The sequence below is a fragment of the Myodes glareolus genome, chromosome 10 (genome assembly GCF_982192425.1).
Source record: "Myodes glareolus chromosome 10, mMyoGla1.1, whole genome shotgun sequence".
In the NCBI taxonomy this organism is placed as follows: domain Eukaryota; kingdom Metazoa; phylum Chordata; class Mammalia; order Rodentia; family Cricetidae; genus Myodes; species Myodes glareolus.
In genome coordinates, this window is record NC_142035.1 from 53006142 (window position 1) to 53020117 (window position 13976).

Here is a 13976-nt window from a genome sequence, read left to right on the forward strand (position 1 = left end):
TGAGAGTCTATGGGGGCCATGCATACTCAGATCACCACAGAAGTATATTAAACAACAGGTTTCCTTCCATATACTTAGTTCCTACTTTGGCATGCTATAACTTGAAAACCATGTCCACAGGTGGTGTTTTATTTTAAGAGGGCATTTGGACCCTCTATCGAGTAATGTTCTTTGAGGTTCGTAAACCAGAGTAGTTCCAGACCACTCAAGAAAACAAAAACCACCACAAAGAAAATCACATGACCCATTTGGTCGCTCTGTGTGTTTATACTATGCTGTAGTTCATTGGCTGTGTGATAGAATTCAGTCTAAATGTCACACGTGATAGTTTCAGAATATTTTATTACTAAAAAAACACCTCCAATGAGCTGTAATTGGAAAAATGAAACCTTATTATTGGTGGCCAGTAGCAAATCAGTGTTGATTCTGACGTTCGGGTACCTATGGCAACTGCTTCCACAGGGCAGGGAAGTCACTGTATCCTTCTACACTTCCCTTCACAAAAGGTTTGTCTAGTACGTCATGCTGTTGTTGTTCTTGAGTCTGGGATTAAGCCTGTAGTGTGATTAATATGAACCCCGAGACAGATACTGGGATTCAACCAGGAGATCAGAAAAGCAAAGCAGTCAAGGCTCTAGAGAGCTCTTACCTCTATGAAATCATCAGACTGAAGGAGAGCGAGTTCCTGTCTCATCCAGCTTTATAACCTTTTCTAGTGCTGGCATTAAAGGTGTGCACCACTACCATGCAGCCTCTGTGACTGACTAGTGTGGCTGCTGGAATCCAAGGTTTGTGCAACCACTGCCTGGCCTGTATGGCTGACTAGTGTGGCTGGCTGCTTTGCGTTCACCTTCAGGCAAGCTTTATTTATTAAAATACAAATGAAATATGTTGTAGGATAATACTCTTGTATACTGTAAAGATTTGTCAGTTGTATTGATTTGACAAAACACTGATTGGCCAGTAGCCAGGCAGGAAGTATAGGTGGGACAACTAGACTAGGAGAATTGTGGGAAGAGGAAAGGCAGAGACAGTCATCAGCCAGATGCAAAGGAAGCAAAATGAGAATGCCTTGCTGATAAAAGGTACCAAGCCATATGGCTAAACATAGACAAGAATTATGGATTAAGTTGTAAGAGCTAGTTAATAATAACCCTGAGTGAATAGGTCAAGTAGTTTATAATTCACATAAGCTTCTGTGTATTTCTTTGGGACTGAAAGATTATGGGACCAGGTGGGACAGAAACTTCAATCTACAGAAATATCACTACATTTCCCCTTTTTTTCTAAAATAAAAAGAAGGCTATAACTAATATAAGAAAAACTATATACAGTAAGTACAATAACTATATACAATATATAGGCAATAAGCATATCAACTATGTCTAGTTAATTTACATTTGACAAATTCAGAGAAAGCACTCCATATCTATCTTATCTTGGTGAGTTCAAATTCTTGTACCTAACTTACTTTTTATCATAACTTGCTTTCTGAGTCTGGTAAACAAGGAAAACTATAACTATTTGGTCTTCAACTCCCTCAGAGACTCAAGAGGAAATAATATTAACTGACTTTGTAGGAAGTACAAGCAAGTGACTTCCAAAGAAATGACAGAAACAGCTGGCTGCCTGGACAATCACCCAAAGTTCCTCTGTAAAACTGGGGCATCGATTTTTGCCTAGCATATCCAACAGGCTTTTCTATGAAGCAGAATATTCTGAAGGAATGTCTCTCATTGACAATTATTGAAAGTCACTTTCTTTTGTGTCCTGCTTGTCTAATTAGGACAGCATACTGTCAGTAGTCAAGGCAAGGGTATATTCTTGCCCCATGGCTTAATTTTGCCACAAAGAAAGTAAACTCTATGTGGACTTTTTTCGATTCCCATTATCTTCTCTAAAGTAGATTGATGCTACCAGGAACAGACATGTCTCATTGCCATTTAAAAAAAAAGAACTTATGCTATTAAAGTTATTAAAACCATCTTAAATGCCATATTCTGTAGATCTCTGAAGTATTTAAGATGACCTGTATATCTAAGAATATATCTTTGTTTAACCTCAAAAACATATGTAATATGACGACCAGTTTGATTATGATAGGTGATTAACTACTAACTTACATTTTCTTATTATCCTAAAGAGTTGGTAATAATAATTTTCAAGGACTAGAAATTGCATTACATTGTTAAATGAGCTGTATAGGTGCAATACCTTGAACAAGAAAAGAAATGTATGTATAGTATGTTCTAACAAAATTAATCTTAAATTTGTATCAATATACAAAATTTGTATACAATATATAAAAGTTCAATCCAACATAAAATATAGCTAGAAGTTGCTTTTAAGAGTAGACTCAATAATCAACCTTTTATCTTATCATATCTATATCCTTTTATTTTTTTGAGAGTAGGTTCAATAATCTACAATTTTTCCTATAATATCTGTATCCCCCCCTTTTTCTTTTCAAAATAAGAACTCTGCATCTAATTGCCTTTGTTCAACTTTTCTCCTGGTCATAACCAATAACAACCTGTAACCAACCCCCCTAAACAATGATAGATATCCATAACCTATTGAACAACCAAAAATCACCCACCCCACTTCTTGGGAATGTGGGTATTGTATTTTTAAATTTACTTCCTGCTGACTAGTAGTGATGGCATCTTTTGGGGATCCTGAAAAAAAATTGGGTTAATTGTCAAGTCCTGGAAGAGGTAGCTGTATCATTTGTTTCCAGTCTCTGCATAATGAGAAAGTACAGGGCTTGTCTCAAATCCTAGCTAGAGTAATCTCTTAGGCTGGATCATCTCAGCTAGCCACCTCATATTTGTTGTAGTTCAAATGCTGACCATTAGGTGGTGTTTTTATGTTTAATGGTGTTATCATAGTCCTGGAGAAATCATTGTTGTACGGCCCCATCCTCTTAATGGAGACTTCAAAAGTCACTGTTAGGTATACTCAAGGTTCACCACAGAAAACTGATAGAGACTCAAACCCAAAATCACATATGGAAAGGTAGACAAAACCTTTTTCTAGAATTAGTTCATACTTTATAGGACCATTAATATTGTGACAAAAAGTTTAATATATATTATATATATATCGCATAATTATATATAATATATTTATACATATTAAACTTTTTGTCATGATATTATTATAAACTTTTTGTTTATATATATATATATAAACAAACAAAGTTTATATATATAGATATATATAGATATACAAATCTTGGACCTTAAGAAAAACTGTGAAAGAGTCAATATCAAACCAAAGGATTATGAGATTGGTGGCAATAAAGCAGTTCTTAAATATTTATTTTTCTCCTGTCCCATATCAGGTGGTTCTTCTGACATGAGACACAGATTTTGGATTTCACTTTAATAAGCATCCTTGGGTTTATAGAAAAAGAGAGTCACACTCTAACTCCAAAGCCAGCTTTAGTCTTTTTTTTTAACAGATTTTTAAAATTTATTTTATTGAGGTCTACATTTTCCTCTGCTCCCCTCCGTGCCTCTCCTCTCCCTTTCAACCTTCTCTCAAGGTCTCCATGCTCCCAATTTACTCAGTAGATTTTGTCTTTTTCTACTTCCCATGTATATTAAATCTATGTATGTCTCTCTTATGGTCCTCATTGTTATCTAAATTCTCTGGGGTTGTGATTTGTGGGATGGTTTTCTTTGCTTTGTTTAAAAACCACCTATGAGTGAGTACATGTAATAATTGTCTTTCTGTGTCTGGGTTACCTCGCTCAAAATGATGTTTTCTAGCTCCATCCATTTTCCTGCAAAATTTAAGATGTCATTTTTTTTTTCTGCTGTGGAGTACTCCATCGTGTACATATTTTCCTTATCCATTCTCCAGTCGAGGGGCATTTAGGTTGTTTCCAAGTTCTGGTTATGACAAACAAAGCTGCTGTGAACATAGTTGAGCACATGTTCTTGTGACACGATTGAGCATCCTTTGGATATATACCCAAAAGTGGTATTACTGGGTCTTGAGGAAGGTTGTTTCCTAATTTTCTGAGAAATCACCACACTGACATCCAAAGGGACTATACCCACCAGCAATGCAGAAGTGTTCCCTTTACCCCACAACCTCTCCAGCATAAGTTGTCATCAGTATTTTTGATCTTGGCCACTCTTACAGATGTAAGATGGAATCTCAGAGTTATTTTGATTTGCATTTCTCTGATGACTAAGGATGTTGAATATTTCCTTAAGTGTCTTTCAGCCATTTTAGATTGCTCTGTTGAGAGTTCTCTGTTTAGGTCTGTACTTCATTTTTTTTATTGTATTATTTGTTCTTTTGATGACCAATTTCTTGAGTTCTTTGTATATTTTGGAGATCAAACCTCTATCTGATGTGGGGTTAGTGAAGATCTTTTCCCATTCTGTAGGCTGTCGTTTTGTCTTGTTGATCATGTCCTTTGCTTTACAGAAGCTTTTCAGTTTCAGGAGCTCCCATTTATTGTTTCTCTCAGTGTCTGTGCTGCTGGGGTTATATTTAGAAAGTGGTCTCCTATGTCAATGCATTCAAGTGTACTTCCCACTTTTAAGAGGCCATTCTTTAGGCAATAAAGAAGGCAAAGGAATGTCAGACTGTAGAGAGTCCATTGGGTGAATCACCTTATTAACAGCTCTTCCATATGGGAAATCCTTTTGTATATGTGTTGCTTTTATTGGTTAATGAATAAAGCTGTTTCGGCCAATGGCTTAGCAGAGTAAAACCAGGTAGAAAATCAGAACAGAAATATGTATAGAGAGAGTAGGCAAAATCAGGAAGACACCACATATCTGCCAAAAGAGAAAGATGCCAGTCAGAACCTTACCCAGTAAGCCACAGCCTCTTGACGATACACAGATTAGTAGAAATGGGTTAATTGAAGATGTAAGAGCTAGCTAGAAATATGCCTAAACTATTGGCTGAATTGTGCTATAATTAATATAGTTTTGTGTGATTATTCAGGTCTGACTGATAAACGAAAGAGCAGTCTCCTCTACAGCAGTTAGATCTGTTATCATTCTCCACTTTCCAGATTTCTTTTTAAAAATAAATACAGGAGAATTCCAAGAACTGGTTGATTCTTCAATATGCTGAACATCTAGTTGCTTCTATACCAGCTGTTCTAAAGCCTGCAGTTTCTCTATAGTTAAACACCATTGCTTAACCCTTACAGGTTTGTCTGTCAACCATTAAAGGTAGGACTGTTGGTGCCTAGGAAATATCAACAGTCGTTGTGCCCTGTTCTTATACGACCTGAATAGCTGGTGACTCTTTTTATAATATCTTGTAATATTTTTTCCAGAAACATATGTTAACTTTTGATTTGTTTCTAAGATTGAGGGAATGTTAATCTGAGTATTCCATTGCTGTATCAAATCACATCTCCACAAATTCATTGCTATGTTAGCTACATATGGTGTAAATATTCCTCTCTGTCCTTATGGCCCTATACATTTGACCCATCTCACAGATGCTTTACCTAAGATGAGGTTTCGCTCCCTAAAAACTGAACGTTCACATTTTGAAGAGACCAATTTGGATGCCAAGATTATGATGAAATTATTGTTACATCCACATCCACATCTACTAGACCTTCAATGACAATGCTAATTATTTGTATTTTTAATTTTGGTCTGTGTTTAGTTATAAAAGTCTGCCAAAATCTCGCTTTAAGGTTTCTCCTGAAGTTTTTGTTCTCTCTTCTATAGCTGTTCTATTATCCATAGCAGTATGATTTCTTACAATTGCTCCAGGAATGAGTTTCCTCTGAGATGGCAGGAAATGACTGAACTAAATTTGGCATAGGGGCCTGTGAGAGACTCTCAAAGAGTTTACCAATGGCAAAGGATTACCATGAGTATTCCTCATTGTCCTACATTCATTAGTCCAATGACTGCCTTTGCCACACCTTCCACATAATCCAGAAAGGAGGCGTGTTCTGAATGGATTAGTCTTAGAAAAAAACATTGTTTCTAGGATCATCCTGTTTACAATCCCTTTTAAGTTGACCTTGTTTGCCACAATTAGAACATTTGACATTTCAATTTTTCTTCAAACCTCTAGAAATCACATCTCCTATCCATGCATTACCATGGTCATAAGATTCAATATTGTTTGATCTTGAATCTATTCCTCCCAAGGTGCTGAGCTTCCTTTAATGGCGTAATTATCCTTTTGCATAGAGAACTGACATTTTGAAAAGCCAGAGATTCAATTATTCTTTGTCTGGCTTCTAAATTTGGTGTCATTCTATATACTGTTGAAATTAATCTTTGTAAGAGATTCTTAAAAGCTTACTTTAGTCCCTGTAAAACTTTAGTAAATGATTCAATCTTCTTTCATACTTTTTCAATTCTGTCCCAAGAATCCAAAGCGACTGCACAGCATAAAGCCTGGATGTGACCATCATATAGAGATTGCCTTTCTATGGTAGCATAATTTTCTTCTTCAAGAATTTATCTTGGGAGATTTCCATACCTCTAGCTGTGCTCCATTGTTTAACAGTCTTAGCCTCTTCTCTGAACCAACTGCCCCATTGTAATTGTGGACCAGGCTCTAAAACAGCTTTAACCAACTCTATCCAGTCTTTAGGGATAATTCTATTACAAACTGACCACGAGTTTAACATTTGCTTCTCAAAAGGTGAATTCATGTCATATGAGACCATTGCTTCCTTGGCTCTCCTTAAATCTCACATTGGCACAGGAGTCAATTCAGCCCCTATTCTATCATTTGGAAATTTCTGTATGGTTACTGGATATATTAAGGTTGGTTGTGTAAAAACCTTAGGCTGTTCCTCTCTATTTTTATAGTGCAATGCCAAAATTGGTTCTCCATTAAATTTCTCTGTCTGGATTTGAATAGCTCTGTGATCTGTTTTATTAAGTTTTTCTAAGGCCTGTATCTTAGTACTCAGATTAACCAATTTTCTTATTGATAAGACAAAAGTGATAAAGCTGATAATGTTTATAATTGACATTACATAAATCCCATCTAAATTACATATCCTCTCATTTGATCATTCCATTTTCAAACTGTCTAGCATATTATCATACAGAGACCAGAATCCCTCCATTGTAATTGCCTTTTCCATTTTTTAATGTGGGGGGGGAGGGAACTCCTTTAACTAATTCCTCCCTTTAAGCATTCCCAATTGTCTTACTAACTCTACGGACACTGTTGATGAAGACGTGAGGCTGATTGCTGCTGTGTAGAACAGTAGAGACCACGCCCCAACGGGCTGGTAACTCAGCAGCGATTGGCTGAAGGAACGGAAGGCGCTCCCGCAGCAGAAGCCTGACTGGATTTCAAGGTGGCTCCCTAGTTTGGCAGCAGCCCGAGAAGGGGGTTCAGGGAGACCTGCCAGGAGAGAAAAAAGAAAAACCTAGCCAGTTGGGTAGTTCTGGCCTGTGCTGGTGGCTATAAAGTCACAGGCAAATGGCTTTTCTGTGAATTTGTACCCCAAACTTTGGGCACCAAAGGCAGCCAAGCCACTAGAAGGTTCTTACCTCTATGAAACCTTCAGACTGAATGAGAGTGAGTGCCTGTCTTATCTCACCGCATATTTCTCTCTAGTGCCAGGGTTAAAGGTGTGCATCACCACCGCCTGGCCTCTGTGGCTAACTAGTATGGCTGCTGGGATTTAAGGTGTGAGCTACCACTGCCTGGTCTGTATGACTGACTAGTGTGCCTGCTGTACACTCACCTTCAGGCAAGCTTTATTTATCAAAACACCAATGAACTATCACTACAAAGCCCCTACTCTCATGAGTCTGAGCCACAGTGTGATCCAATGGCATTTTCGTGTAAAACATGACAAGTTAGAGTGAACCCTGTCGCTGCTGCTTTTCCAACCGATTCTGAAGATGTCATTTTGTCACCATGGCAACAATCCTTAGCCCTTCTCTGCCATGCAGAGACTCCGTCTCAGGAAACCACCACTTTTGCTCGTGTGTAAGAAGTGACTCTTTACTAAAGCTTTGTGTGGCAGGGCAGTTCGTCCATCACATTTCAAGTCTGCTGCCTCTGGTTCTGGTTCTTTGGCTATGTCTGCTGTGTCCACGGTTACCGCCACTGAAATCATCATCCACATGGGCTGGAATTGATGTTGACACATGCCCTCTTCCGTGATGCGTGGTTTTACACCCGGGTGCTGGTGATTGCACCTGAATTCCTGCATACCCTAGGCAAACACTCTGTCTGTGAGGCACACCCCAGCCCATGACTTCCTGATAACATCTGGTCATTCCCAGAAGGCCTTTGAATTATTTCCCCAAGATTCATCAGAGGAATCACTATCTATGGCAGCTCTCGCCTTTCAAAAGGTATATTAGCTTTCTGGTGGTATAATAAGATTATTTATATGTAAAGTGAAGAAGAATTTGGTACTTGTCACCCTAGTTTGTTCTGTCCTGAGATGTCTCGCTAAGTTGCCTCCGCTTCCTATACAACAGTTTCCCAGGCCTGGGCTGCCACACCCAGCCAGTTTGCCACAGCTTCTACCCCAGGTACCATTTTGCCTTGTTCTTCCTTGCTCTGGAGATGACAGATTTTCTGAGTATAAATGGAAGTTTCTTGTCTTGACCTATGCCAGCAGCTGCTTCCAAATGACCACACAGAAACTTAATAATATTTATAAATTCTGGGTCAAATAGCCCAGGTTTATTACTAACTAGCCCTTACATTTTAAGTTAATCCTTATTTATGCTCTGCCACGTGGCAGTACCTCTGTTAGTACGGCCGTTCATGCTCCCTCTGCATCTAGCCCGCGATTCCTGCCTCCACCCTTCTCTTTCCCATCATCCTTAGTTTGGTTGCCCTGTCTATAGTTCCTACCTGACTACTAGCCAATCAGCATTTTATTAAGCCAATTTGAGTGACAAATCTATACAGTGTACAAGAGGATTATTCCACAGCGCCATTCCCCATGAACCAACATCTACACACCTCCCTAAGTCATCCAGCATCATAGAATGGAGGAAAGTCAAGAGTCTTTCTCTGGGTTGGGCTTTGTCTTACAGGAATTTGATTCTTTTGTCCAGACCACTACACTTGAGTCAGCCATCTGGATGCTGTGCTCTGCTGTCATTTGTGTGTGACCTGGACTGGTTCTTACAGGTTCTCTCGCGTGCCTTTGAGTTCACTGCTTGGTCAGCTGGTACCAGAAGCCCAGCTTCCAGCCCGTCTTGGCCTTCATGACTTCTCCAAGCTTCATTATCTTTAGCATTTGATTGAAAGTGAAAAATCTGTGCTTTTTCCTTTCAGTTCAGCATTTCCAAACCATTGCGTGGTTATTGATTTCAATACTGTTCTATCTTGGAGAATAGGGAGGCCCGAGGAGATGGAGAAAGACATCAGCTGATTGACGAAGCCGCCAGAGCACTTACGGTATTTACTGAGGTGCAGTTCTCTGTCTTACACAGGCACAGGTCATGGGCACCTCGAAACAGTTCTGTAACACAGCACCATTAAGTGTCATGGAGTCCGGATTATCAGTACAAATGGGATGATAATGAACACACTTAAAATATTGATAGGGTTCCTGAAACAAAGACTCTGAGTGCTGAAGTGAGTACATATTACCAACAGATGTACTCAGCAGAGGGTCAGCACAAGCCTTCAAACTATATAAAGCATGGTGTTCATGAAGGGCGATGATCTGTGGAATGGATGCAACGGCTCAAGCCCCTATCTCTCCATACCCTCTCACCTCGTCTTTCCTCTGTGACTGACGGACACATCCACTGTTTAGTTTCTTGTCTGCTCTTTATTACGGTTAGACATCATTATAAGGCAGTGGGCCACTTCTCCTCCTGTGTCTCTGTACAACTGCCTGAGTTACTCAGTGTCAGGGAAGTCAGTGTACAGGTGTGGAAACATCTGGAGTCTTAGCCCTCCAGAATTTTTCAAGGTAGTGGAATTTGGACTATTAGAGATGGGATGTATTCGTGAGTGTGGAAAGAAGGCCCGCTGTAGGGTTGCAAAACTGGCCCATTTGGGTGTGTGGGTGTGTGTTGGAGGGGGATTCATAATGTACCTCACAGCTAACCCTTCTGCTGCAAGCTACTGGGGTTACTTAGAGAATTCAGCCAAGAGCACTATGCCTCTGTCGGTTGTAAGTGTCAACATAGGTCTGGTCCAAGACACCTAATCTTGTGCCAGCTCCAGGAGACCAAGCAAAGAGTAAGGAGGTGGGGTAAGGAGGTAGCCTTGACCCTTGTTCCGCTGGCCTTCGCCAGCCAGCCAAAGGGGTGCTGCCTGCCATTAGGCCAGCATCGAGTTGCTGCTTTGATAGGAAGAGGCAGCAGCCACAAGTGAATTTGGCTGGCTAGTTAGAGTCTGCTGAGAAGAAACGAGCCCATCTCCGGATCTCCCCCATTTCCCAGCGAGGGAGAATTCTCATTGCTGCGTGTGGTGTGTATCTCGTGTGCTTGGGCCCCTTCCGGACCACGGGTTTCTGTCCTTTGATCTGACTTTCCCTCCAAGGGAGCCCTGTCCAAAGGACGTGCATTCTACACAACTGACCACTGTCGCAGCAACCAGGCAAGCACATTTCTATTTTCATCTCAATTCCCAGCATCTCGGGAAAGAACTTGGCTCTTACTCTGGACCGACCCCTGCAGAGGGAGGAGAGCCTGCAGGCTCCTTCTGTAACCTTTCTTTGACTTGGACTCAGAAGACAAAGGTGATCTTGAGTGCTGCAGAGACACAGCTTCCCTTTATGCTACCACCAGGCCCCGGGAGCCGCCTGCTCTCTAGCACTGAGGCTCCTTTGTCCTGGAAGGGGACTGTGGCTTCCCTGCTCGCGCCCCTCCCCGCGAATCGCTGTGCCTGGAGAAGTCTTTGGACTTGCCCGGAGCACACTGGCTCTTTCTTCTCAGGCCCCTGCAGCTTCGGTGCTGCGCCCCTGGTCGCCTGGCTCCGTGGCTCAGTCCTAGCAAAAGCGCGGCGTCCCACACTACTGACAGGTCTCGCTTTCGCCGAAGCGAAGGTCACAGCCAAAGGCAGGCCTGGGACGCAATTCTCGCCGCTGCCCCCAGGGGGCGCAGCGAAGCACCGGGAGAGGCTTTCGCTCCTAAGCAAGCAACAAGCTTCTAGAAAGTTCAAGAAACCGGTTTATTAGGTATATTAAGAGACTGGAAAATCATCCCAATTTTACTGTAAAAAAAAAAATCCAGATATGGTAGAAAATATGGAAGCCAGGGAGAGTCGACACTCATAAAGTTTTATCTAGAGAGCTCAACCTCCGTGTGAACCTCAGCGCCTCCATTGGTAGTTAAATAATGGTGCATTTGCACAATGGTACTAGATAGCCATTAAAATAATCCATCTGTAATTGCAAGAGAAATGTGGCGATTTCTCCAAACAGGGGAAAAAGAGGTAGAAAATTGAGTGCAATGTTTTCGGGTTGTTGTTAGGAAAAGAAAAAAAAAACACCATGGTTTTGTATGAGGGAGAATATGTAGATGTGCTTTGCGTGAGACGAAAATATCAGCGAGGATTGTATCTAAATTACGATGTGGATGAATTTAATTTTCATCTATGGCTTGTTTTTTTTTAGCTCCGTCATTAAGGTACTTCTATGTAAAACGGAAGGGGCTTAAGATCTGAGGTCAGCTTGAGAGGCTGAAAGGGCCCATGGGATTGTAACAGCAGGCTTTGTGCTTGTGTGCTGGCAGAAGCCGGCCTCTTCTACAGTGCCTACACGAGTGGTCATTTGCACTTCCACTAGCCCAGCAGGGAACAGAGCGCCATACCATGTCCGCCTTTCTTTGCTGGGCCCTGCACTAGCTCTACAAGCTGCATGCTCGACTCCTGCCAGGCTTCTGAGACCCCTCCAGTCTCGTCCCCAGTCTCTGCAAGGGAGGGGCCAACAGAAACAGAGCTTTGTGAAATGAATCCCTAAAGGTCTCTGGGCTTAGCCCAGAGGCAGCAAATACTAAGGGGCCTGAGTTCTCTCTATGCGTACCCCGAGCCTTTTCCAGCTCCCCTCTCACCTAGAACCCTCACTCACTTTGGGGAAAGTCATTTGGCAACACTTAGTTAGCATTAGCTGGATAAGCTGGTACTTCTGTCTCTATCTCTTGAGTGCTGAGGTTACTGGTCTTTGCCAGTACATCGGTTTTGTTCCCTGAAGCCAGCCTGAGCTACACAGCAAGACCCCTGCCTCAAAAAACAAAAACAAACAAAAATCCGGAAAGAGGCAATAAACGACCCGCATGGTAGGTTTCAAACAGAAATTAAAGAAGCATTAAGTTCATGTAGTCTATCGGGAGAGTCGTTGTGAAGTGAGCCCGTGAAGTTAGAGACCCCACTGGGTAATAGGGCAGCAGAGTTACTGTTGGATTTTGGGTCACAGGTGCGGCAGTAGAGGGAGAAGCTCACCAAGTCGCTAAGTCTTCATTTTCCAAAGAAGTAGAGGGGTACAGCCTTCTCAGAAAAGACCGACACCCGGCTAGCTCATTCCACTTACTTTATTCAAACAATTACAAGGTTATTTGGGGCTGGGAATGGTTCCAACTACCAAAGTCATCTTGTTCTTGCTGCCCATGAGAACAGACAGCCCACACAGATCTCAGTCCCTTCTGATTATGACAAGCCATAATCAAATGCAGGAGCTCCACATCTGCCAGGAGTGTCTTAGGACCAAGGTCAGTACAAATGCAAGCTCTCGCGAAACACCAAGTGCAGATTCTCCAGAGAAACACCGTTTCTTCAAGATTTCAACAGTCTCAAAACAATCCTCAGCTTCTACTGATTAGCCAAACACAGTAAAGGCTTTGCTGAAGCCAGACACAAAGACCTTACTCTGCGTTTCACGGCAAGCCATATTTTACATTCCCCTACACGTAGTGACCTTTGATCTGTCTCTGTTTTGGACAAAGTCTTCAAGTTACCCTGGGCCTGCAGAGTTCAAGCCCTTCTTTGTGGTAAAACACCAAACTGACCTCCCTGGAACTAGAGTTGTGGGTAGTTGTGAACTGCCCTGTGGGTGCTGGGAATCCAGGAACTCCGGAAGAGCAGCCAGTGCTCTTACTGCTGAGCCATCTTTCTAACTCTGTCTGTCTGTCTGTCTGTCTGCCTGCCTACCTACCTCTCAAGTGTGTATGTGTGTGCATGTGTGCGTGCATGTGCTGTGTGTGTGCGTACGTGCACGCACGTGTGCGTGTATGTGTGTTTGTGTGCATGCATGCGTGTGTGTGCGTGTGTGTTTGAATACATGTGGAGGCAAGGGGGAAACTGGCAGGACTCGGTTTGTCCTTCCATCATGTAGGTCCCAGAGACTGAACGCAGGTCATCAGGCTTGGCAGCAAGTGACTTCACCCACTCCACCGTCTTACTGGCCCCTTCCTTACTTTTCATTTAGCAGCAGGCTCTTGCACAGTTGTGAAGGTTGGCCTTGCCTCCTGTCTGTAGTCCAGGCAGGACTTGGGCTGATGAGCTTCCTGCTTCAGCCTTTCCACAAGCTGGGTTTTAGATGTTCGCATCGACACCAGGAGTGCCAGTGACTGCTTTTCCTTCTCATCCCTTCCAATTCATTGAAAACTTCTGTTGTGGTTGCTTTGTTTTGTTTTGTTTTTTGTTTTGTTTTGAGACAGGGTTTCTCTGTGTAGCCCTGGCTGTCCTGGACTCAACTCTATAGTCCAGGCTGGTCTCAAACTCACAGAGATCCGCCTGCCTCTACCTCCCGAGTGCTGGGATTAAAGGTGTGCACCACCACCTCCCGGTGATTTATTTTCTCTTAACTCATACTCCCATGCCTTTAGAGGTGTCTCCAGGATTTCTTTGGCCATGACTTACATACTATGCAGTGGCCTGAGATCTTGTCATTTTTTTTCTGATGCTGAGGGACCTGAGAGTGTAGGTGCATGTGAGCTATTTCAACACCTGGTTTTCGGATCAGTCTGTCTTTACTCTCCACATAGAAATTCAAGGTAGCTTGGTGGATGGAAGTTCCCAGGCCA